The 9,810-nt window shown below is 39.3% G+C and overlaps 1 non-coding gene across 1 annotated transcript; it reads right to left on the bottom strand.

Annotated features, from left to right (window-relative positions):
* Nucleotides 1-2,431: 2,431 nt before the first annotated feature.
* On the bottom strand, nucleotides 2,432-2,513 carry Trnas-aga31 (transfer RNA serine (anticodon AGA) 31). The gene has a single exon. It is a non-coding gene; the product is annotated as a tRNA-Ser (tRNA).
* Nucleotides 2,514-9,810: the final 7,297 nt, after the last annotated feature.

Here is a 9,810-nt window from a genome sequence, read left to right on the forward strand (position 1 = left end):
TGCTCCCATTCCCAACCGCCTATTCCTATCTCACCACCCTGGTCTTACCCTACTTCAGGGAAATGACCCTTCACAGGACCAAGGGCTTTTCTTCCCATTGATGCTGGACAATGCCATCCTCCACCACATATGTAGCTGAAGTCATGGGTCCCTCCATTCGAGCTTTAGTCCCTGGGAACTCTGGTTTGTTGAGTTGTTGTTCTTCCTATGGTGTTGTAAAGCCTTTCCACCCCTTCAGTCTTTTCTCTAACTCCTCCATTGGGGTCCCCTTGTTCAGGCACGTGGTTAGCTGCAAGAATCCTCATCTGTATCAGTAGGGCTCTCGCACAGCATCCCAGGAGACACCCATATCTGGCTACTTCAGCAAGCACTTCTCGGCATCAGCAATAGTGACTGGGTTTGGTGGCTACATGTGGGATACATCCCCAGGTGAGACAGTCTCTAGATGACCTTTTCTTCAGTCCCTGTTCCACTCTTTGTCCCTGTATTTCCTCACATGAGTATTTTGTTCTCCCTTCTAAGAAGAAATCAAGCATCCATATGTTCGTTTTCCTTATTCCTGGGCTTCATATACTGTGTGAATTTTTTCTTAGGTATACAAAGATTTTGGGCTGACATCCACTAATCAGTGAGTGCATACCATTTGTACTCTTTTGTGACTGGCTTACCTTACTGAAGATATTTTCTAGTTCCATGCATTTGCCTAAGATTTTCATGAAGTCATTGTTTTTAATAGCTGGGTAGTACTCCATTGTGTAGATGTACCACATTTTCTGTATCCATTCCTCTGTTGAAGGACATCTAGGTCCTTTCCAGCTTCTGACTATTATGAATAAGGCTGCTATGAACATAGTGGGGCATGTGTCTTTTTTATATGTTGGAGCATTGTTTGGGTGTATGTCCAGGAGAGAAATAGCTAGGTTCTCTGATAGTACTATGTCAAATTTTCTGAGGAATCACCAGACGGATTTCCAGAGTGGTTGTACCAGCTTGCAATCCCACCAGCAGTAGAGGAGTGTTCCTATTTTTTCACATCCTCGAAAGCATCTACTGTCACCTTAGGTTTTGATCTTAGTCATTCTGACTGGTGTGAGGTGGAATCTCAGGATTGCTTTGATTTGCATTTCCCTGATGACTAAGGATGTTGATCATTTCTTTAGATGATTCTCAGCCATTCTATATTCCTCAGCTGAGAATTCTTGTTTAGCTTTTGATTTTCTGGGATCTAACTTTCTGAGTTCTTTTTTATGTTGGGTATTAGCTCTCTATCAGATGTAGGATTGGTCAAGATCTTTTCCCAATCTGGTTGCCGTTTTGTACTAACGACAGTGTCCTTTGCCTTACAGAAGCTTTGCAATTATATGAGGTCCCATTTGTTGATTCTTGATCTTAGAGCATAAGCCATTGGTGTTTTGTTCATGAAAATTTTCCCTGTGCCCATGTGTTCAAGGATCTTCCCCCACTTTCTCTTTTATTAGATTCAGTGTATCTGGTTTCATGTGGAGGTAATTTGATGTAGTTGGACTTAATCTTTGTACAAGGAGATAATATGGGTTAATTTGCTATCTTTTACATGCTGAACTCCAGTTAAACTAGCACCATTTCTTGAAAATGCTGTCTTAGACTCATGGCACCAGCTGCATATGTATTAGAGTATGGCCCTGTTGGGCACCAAAGGGAGGAGAAGCCCTTCATCCTGCCAAGAGTAGGGGAATGTAAGGGTGGGCAGGCGGGAAGGGGTGGGTGATTTGGTGGGGGAGAGGAGATAATATTTGAAATGTAAATAAATATATCCAATAAAAAAGAAAATGCTTTCTTTTTTCCATTGGAGTGATAGGTGTGTGGGTTGATTTCTAGATCTTCGATTCTATTCCATTGATCTACCTGCCTGTCTTTGTACCAGTACCATGCAGTTTTTTATCATGACCACTTTATAATACCACTTGAGGTCAGGGATGGTGATGCGCCCAGAAGTTCTTTTATTGTTGAAGATTTTTTTTGATATCCTGGGTTTTTTGCTTTTTCAAATGAATCTGAAAATTGCTTTTTCTAATTCTATGAATAATTGAATATGAATTTTGATGGGGATTGCATTGAATCTGTAGATTGCTTTTGGCAAGATGGCCTATTTTACTAAATTAATCCTACCAAACCATGAGCATGGGAGATCTTTCCATCTTCTGAGATCTTCTTTAATTTCTTTCTTCAGATACTTGAAGTCTTGTAATACAGATCTTTCACGTGCCTTAGCTAGAGTCACACCAAAGTATTTTATATCATTTGTAGCTATTGTGAAGGGTGTCATTTCCATAATTTCTTTATCAGCCTGCTTATCATTTGAGTAGAGAAAATTTACTGATTTATTTGAATTTTTATATCCAACCACTTTGCTGAAGTTGTTTTTTTTTTTTTTTTTTTTTTTGGTTCTTTTTTTCGGAGCTGGGGATCGAACCCAGGGCCTTGCGCTTTCTAGGCAAGCGCTCTACCACTGAGCTAAATCCCCAACCCCTGAAGTTGTTTATCAGTTGTAGGAGTTCTCTGGTGAAATTTTTGGGGTCACTTAAGTATACTATCATATCATCTGCCAATAGTAATATTTGACTTCTTCTGTTCCAATTTGCATCCCTTTGACCTCTTTTAGTTGTCTAATTTCTCTTGGTAGCACTTCAAGTCCTATATTGAACAGGTAGGGAGAGAGTGGGCAGCCTTGTCTAGTCCTTGAATTTAGTGGGCTTGCTTCAATTTTCTTTCCATTTAATTTGGGGTTGGCTACTGTTTTGCTGTATATGACTTTTACTATGTTTATGTATGGATCTTTATGATCTTTGCAAGACTTTTATCATGAAGTGGTGTTGAATTTTTCAAATGCTTTCTCAGCATCTAATGCAATGATCATGTTTTTTTTTTAAGTTTGTTTATATAGTAAATTAAGTTGATGGATTTCCATATACTGAACCTTCCTTCCTTGCATGCCTGGGATGAAGCCTATTTAATCATGGTGAATGATTGTTCTGATATGTTGTTGGATATGGTTTGCAAGAGTTTGAATATTTTTGCATTGTTATTCATGAGGGAAATTGGCCTGAAGTTCTCTTGTTTTGTAGAGTCTTTGTGTGATTTAGGAATAAGTGTAATTGTGGCTTCAAAGAACAGATTGAGTAGTGTCCCTTCTGTTTCTATTTTGTGGAATAGTTTGTAGAGTATTTGTATTAGTTCTTTTTTAAATGTCTGATGGAATTCTGCACTAAACCCATCGGGTCCTGTTTTTTTTATATCTTTTTTTATTTTTTTATTTTTTTGGTTGTGAGACTTTTAATGACTGCTTTGATTTCTTTAGGAATTATGGGACTGTTCAGATGGTTTATCTCATCCTGATTTAACGTTGGTACCTGGTATCTGTCTAGACAATTGTCCATTTTTTTGGACACAACTAGGATCACAGAAGGGACAGGATCTGGTTAGAAAAAAAAGCAAGGGCAGGTAACATTAGAGAAAAACAGATGGCAAGAGGAGAGTACAAGATCATAAACAAGAGAAACAAAGGCTACTTGGCATCATCAGACCCCACTTCCTCTACTAGAGCAAGTCTGGGATACCTCATCACAGTTGAAAAGCAAGATTCGGATTTAAAAATCACAACTCATGATGATGTTAGAGGACTTTAAGAAGGACATAAATAATTCCCTTAAATAAATACAGGACAACACAGGTAAACAGATAGAAGCCCTTAAAGAGGAAACACAAAAATCCCTCAAAGAATTACAGGAACACACAAGCAAACAGGTGAAGAAACTGAACAACAACCAGGGTTTAGAAATCTCCAGATTTTCCAGTTTTGTTGAGTATAGGATTTTGTAGTAGGATCTGATAGCTTTTTAAATTTTATTAGATTATATTGTTATGTCTAACTATTCATTTCTCATTTTATTGATTTGAATACACTCTCTGTGCCCTCTTTTTAGTCTGGCTAAGGGTTTAATCTATCTTGTTGATTTTCTCAAAGAACCAGCTCCTGGTTTTGTTAATTCTTTGTAGAGTTCTGTTCATTTCTACTTGGTTTATTTTACCCTGAGTTTGATTATTTCCTACTGTGAATTTCCTTCTTTTTGTTGTAGAGCTCCTAGGTGTGCTTCCAAGCTGTTAGTGTATGCCCTCTACCCACACTTTTTCTTTCTTTTGAGGCACTCAGAGCTATGAGTTTTCCTCTTAGCACTGCTTTCATTGTATCCCATAAGTTTGGGTATGTTTTGCCTTCCTTGTCATTAAATTCTAAAATGTCTTTAATTTCTTTATTTCATCCTTGACCAAGTTGTCAATGAGTAGGGCCTTGTTCAGTTTCCACTCTTTGTTTGTTTGTTTGTTTTTATTGAATACCAGCCTTAGTGCATGTTGATGTGATAGGATGCATGGTATTATTTCAATCTTCTTATATCTGTTGAGACTTGTTTTAGGACCAACTATATGGTCTATTTTGGAGAAGGTATCATGAGGTACTGAGAAGGATGAAATATTTTTGTGGTAACTGTTAAGACCATTTGGTTCATAACTTCTCTAAGTTTAACTGTGTCTTTGTTTAGTTTCTGTTTCCTTGATCTGTCTGTTGCTGAGAGTGGCCTGTTGAAGTCTCCCACTGTTATTATACAAGGTGCAAAGTGTACTTTGAGGTTTAGTAAGATTTCTTTTATGAATGTGGGTGCCCTTGCATTTGGACCATAGATATTCATTATTGAAAGTTTATCTCCATAGATCTTTTCCTTAGATGAATATGAAGTATCTATCCTTCCTTATCTTTTTTGATAACATTTGGTTGAAAGTAGATTTTATTTGATTTTGGAATGGCTACTCCAGCTTGTTTGTTGGGACCATTTGCTTAGAAATTTGTTTTCTGTTTTTTACTCTTAGTTAGTGTCTGTTTTTGTCACTAATGTATGTTTCCTATATGCAGCAAAATGCTGGATCCTATTTACTTTTCCAATCAGCTAGTTTTTGACTTGCTCTAGTAGAAGAGGGTTGTGATGATGGCAACTAGCCTTGGTTTCTCTTGTTTATGATCTTGTACTTTCCTCTTGCCATCTGTTTTTCTCTAGTGCTACCTGCCCTTGCTTTTTCTGACCAGATCCCGTCCCTCCTGTAATCCTTGTAGTGTCAGAACTCCTCAGAGTCCAGGTGTCTCTGTGATCCTGTGATTATGAGATGCTGGGGGTGCCAGTGCTCCTGGGAGTCAAGCTTCCTCAATGTGTTGCAGTAGTGGGTTGAGAGACAGAGCCCTAAGCTTGCTCTGGGCCGTGACACAAACTTGAAGAAATCCTTGCCTTCGTCTGGGGTCTGGCTTGTGTTTTCCTGGTTCCTGTGGAGGTCTCAGTTACACTGGGAGTTGGGAAAGATGTTCTGTCCTCAACTTTGATCTTGAGTGTGTTAGCGCTCCAATGCTTCTGATTGTGTCTGATTTCCTGGGAATCAAGCTTCCTCTGTGATTCTGTGACCCTGGGCACTTCAGAGTGCCTGGAAGCCGGGCTCCCTATGGGTGTTGTAGGTGTGGGTACAGATCCAGAGTCTCTGGTCTGCTCTAATGCATTTTCAAACTGGAAGGAATCCATGCCACTGCCTAGGCAGTAATTCCTGTGTTCCTGGATCCTGAGAATCCCAGTTACTCCAGGTTTTGGGGAAGATATTGTGGCCTCTACTTGATCCTAGGTGTTTCAGAGCACCTGAGATCCTGGGCATGTTAGAGGACCTGGGAGTCGACCTTCCTCTGGATGTTGTGGGACTGGGTGCAGAGCCAGAAGCCAATGTCTGTTCAGGGCACTTGTTCAGATCAGTAGGAACCTGTGCCATTAGCTGGGTAAGGGTTCTTGTGTCATTGGATCCTGGGGGAACCAGTTACTCTGGGCATTGGGGCAGATGTTGTGGCCTCTGTGATCCTGGTCATTTCTTACTGAGTATTTTTGCAACAATATTTACAAGGGAAATTGGTCTGAAGTTCTCTTCCTTTCTTGGGTCTTTGTCTGGTTTTGTTATCATTGTAAACTGTGGCTTCATAGAGCAAATTGGGTAGTGTTTCTTCTGTTTCTATTTTGTAGAGTAGTTTGAAGAGTATTGGTATTACATTTTCTTTGAAAGTCTGATAGGATTTTGCACTAAATCCTTCTGTTCCTGAGTTTTATTAAGTTAGAAGACTTTTAATGACTATTTTGATGTCTTTTGGGTTTATGGGACTATTTAGATGGTTTAATTTGATCCTGATTTAACTTTAGCACTATGTATATTTCTAGAAAATCATCCATTTCATCCAGATTTTCCAGTATTATTGAGTATAGGCTTTTGTAGTCAGATCTGGTAAATTCTAATTTTCTCAGTTTCTATTGTTATGTCTCCCTTTTCATTTATAATTTTCTTAATTTGGATACTGTTTCTGTGCTGTCTGGTTACTCTACCTAAGGGTTTATCTATCTTGTCGATTTTCTCAAAGAACCAGCCCCTGATTTTGTTGATTCTCTGTATAGATGTCTTTGTTTCTATTTGGTTTATTTCTGTCCTGAGTTTGAATATTTCATGCCATCTATTCCTCTTAGATGTATTTGATTCTTTTTGTTCTAAAGCTTTCAAATGTGGGGTTAAGCTGCTAGTATATATTCTCTCCAATTTCATTATGGAGGTATTCAGAGTTATGAATTTTCTTCTTAGCACTGCTTTTATTTTGCCCTGTAAGTTTGGGAAGTTGTGTGCCTTCATTTTTTCATTAAATTCTAAAAGGTCTTTAATTTATTTATTTCTTCCCTGACCAAGTTATGATTGAGTAGAGCATCTTTTGGCTTGTGTATGTGGGCTTTTTCTTGTTTTTGCTGTTATTGATTATCAGCTTTAGTCCATGGTGGTTTGATAGGATGCATGGGATTATTTCAATCACCTTATATCTGTTGAGACCTGTTTTGTGACCAACTATATGGTCTATTTTGAAGAAGGTACCATGAGGTGCTGAGAAGGATAAAATATTCTATAGATATCTGTTAAAACCATTTAGTTCATAACTTCTGTTAATTTCACTGTGTCTTTGTGTAGTTTCTGTTGCTATATTTCCATTAGTGAGAGTGGGGTGTTGAGGTCTCCCACTATTATTGTTTGAGGTTCAGTGTGCTTTGAGCTTCAGTAAAGTTTCTTTTATTAATGTGGATGCCCTTGCATTTGAGGCATAGATGTTCAGATTTGAGAATTCATCTAGGTAGATTTTTCTTTTCTTTTTTTTTTTTATTAACTTGAGTATTTCTTATATACATTTCGAGTGTTATTCCCTTTCCTGGTTTCCGGGCAAACATCCGCCTCCCCCCTCCCCTTCCTTATGGGTGTTCCCCTCCCAACCCTCCCCCCATTGCCGCCCTCCCCCCATAGACTAGTTCACTGGGGGTTCAGTCTTAGCAGGACCCAGGGCTTCCCCTTCCACTGGTGCTCTTACTAGGATATTCATTGCTACCTATGGGGTCAGAGTCCAGGGTCAGTCCATGTATAGTCTTTAGGTAGTGGCTTAGTCCCTGGAAGCCCTGGTTGCTTGGCATTGTTGTACTTTTGGGGTCTCGAGCCCCTTCAAGCTCTTCCAGTTCTTTCTCTGATTCCTTCAACAGGGGACCTATTCTCAGTTCAGTGGTTTGCTGCTGGCATTCGCCTCTGTATTTGCTGTATTCTGGCTGTGTCTCTCAGGAGCGATCTACATCCAGCTCCTGTCGGTCTGCACTTCTTTGCTTCATCCATCTTGTCTAATTGGGTGGCTGTATATGTATGGGCCACATGTGGGGCAGGCTCTGAATGGGTGTTCCTTCAGTCTCTGTTTTAATCTTTGCCTCTCCCTTCCCTGCCAAGGGTATTCTTTTTCCTCATTTAAAGAAGGAGTGAAGCATTCACATTTTGATCATCCGTCTTGAGTTTCATTTGTTCTAGGGATCTAGGGTAATTCAAGCATTTGGGCTAATAGCCACTTATCACTGAGTGCATACCATGTATGTCTTTCTGTGATTGGGTTAGCTCACTCAGGATGATATTTTCCAGTTCCAACCATTTGCCTACGAATTTCATAAACTCGTTGTTTTTGATAGCTGAGTAATATTCCATTGTGTAGATGTACCACATTTTCTGTATCCATTCCTCTGTTGAAGGGCATCTGGGTTCTTTCCAGCTTCTGGCTATTATAAATAAGGCTGCGATGAACATAGTGGAGCACGTGTCTCTTTTATATGTTGAGGCATCTTTTGGGTATATGCCCAAGAGAGGTATAGCTGGATCCTCAGGCAGTTCAATGTCCAAATTTCTGAGGAACCTCCAGACTGATTTCCAGAATGGTTGTACCAGTCTGCAATCCCACCAACAATGGAGGAGTGTTCCTCTTTCTCCACATCCTCGCCAGCATCTGCTGTCACCTGAGTTTTTGATCTTAGCCATTCTCACTGGTGTGAGGTGAAATCTCAGGGTTGTTTTGATTTGCATTTCCCTTATGACTACAGATGTTGAACATTTCTTTAGGTGTTTCTCAGCCATTCGGCATTCCTCAGCTGTGAATTCTTTGTTTAGCTCTGAACCCCATTTTTTAATAGGGTTATTTGTCTCCCTGTGGTCTAACTTCTTGAGTTCTTTGTATATTTTGGATATAAGGCCTCTATTTGTTGTAGGATTGGTAAAGATCTTTTCCCAATCTGTTGGTTGCCGTTTTGTCCTAACCACAGTGTCCTTTGCCTTACAGAAGCTTTGCAGTTTTATGAGATCCCATTTGTCGATTCTTGATCTTAGAGCGTAAGCCATTGGTGTTTTGTTTAGGAAATTTTTTCCAGTGCCCATGTGTTCCAGATGCTTCCCTAGTTTTTCTTCTATTAGTTTGAGTGTGTCTGGTTTGATGTGGAGGTCCTTGATCCACTTGGACTTAAGCTTTGTACAGGGTGATAAGCATGGATCGATCTGCATTCTTCTACATGTTGCCCTCCAGTTGAACCAGCACCATTTGCTGAAAATGCTATCTTTTTTCCATTGGATGGTTTTGGCTCCTTTGTCAAAAATCAAGTGACCATAGGTGTGTGGGTTCATTTCTGGGTCTTCAATTCTATTCCATTGGTCTATCTGTCTGTCTCTGTACCAATACCATGCAGTTTTTATCACTATTGCTCTGTAATACTGCTTGAGTTCAGGGATAGTGATTCCCCCTGAAGTCCTTTTATTGTTGAGGATAGCTTTAGCTATCCTGGGTTTTTTGTTATTCCAGATGAATTTGCAAATTGTTCTGTCTAACTCTTTGAATTATTGGATTGGTATTTTGATGGGGATTGCATTGAATCTGTAGATTGCTTTTGGTAAAATGGCCATTTTTACTATATTAATCCTGCCAATCCATGAGCATGGGAGATCTTTCTATCTTCTGAGGTCTTCTTCAATTTCATTCTTCAGTGTCTTGAAGTTCTTATTGTACAGATCTTTTACTTGCTTGGTTAAAGTCACACCGAGGTACTTTATATTATTTGGGTCTATTTGGAAGGGTGTCGTTTCCCTAATTTCTTTCTCGGCTTGTTTCTCTTTTGTATAGAGGAAGGCAACTGATTTATTTGAGTTAATTTTATACCCAGCCACTTTGCTGAAGTTGTTTATCAGCTTTAGTAGTTCTCTGGTGGAACTTTTGGGATCACTTAAATATACTATCATATCATCTGCAAATAGTGATATTTTGACCTCTTCTTTTCCAATCTGTATCCCCTTGATCTCCTTTTCTTGTCTGATTGCTCTGGCTAGAACTTCAAGAACTATATTGAATAAGTAGGGAGAGAGTGGGCAGCCTTGTCT

Source organism: Rattus norvegicus, chromosome 18, assembly GCF_036323735.1.
Source record: "Rattus norvegicus strain BN/NHsdMcwi chromosome 18, GRCr8, whole genome shotgun sequence".
Classification (NCBI taxonomy): domain Eukaryota; kingdom Metazoa; phylum Chordata; class Mammalia; order Rodentia; family Muridae; genus Rattus; species Rattus norvegicus.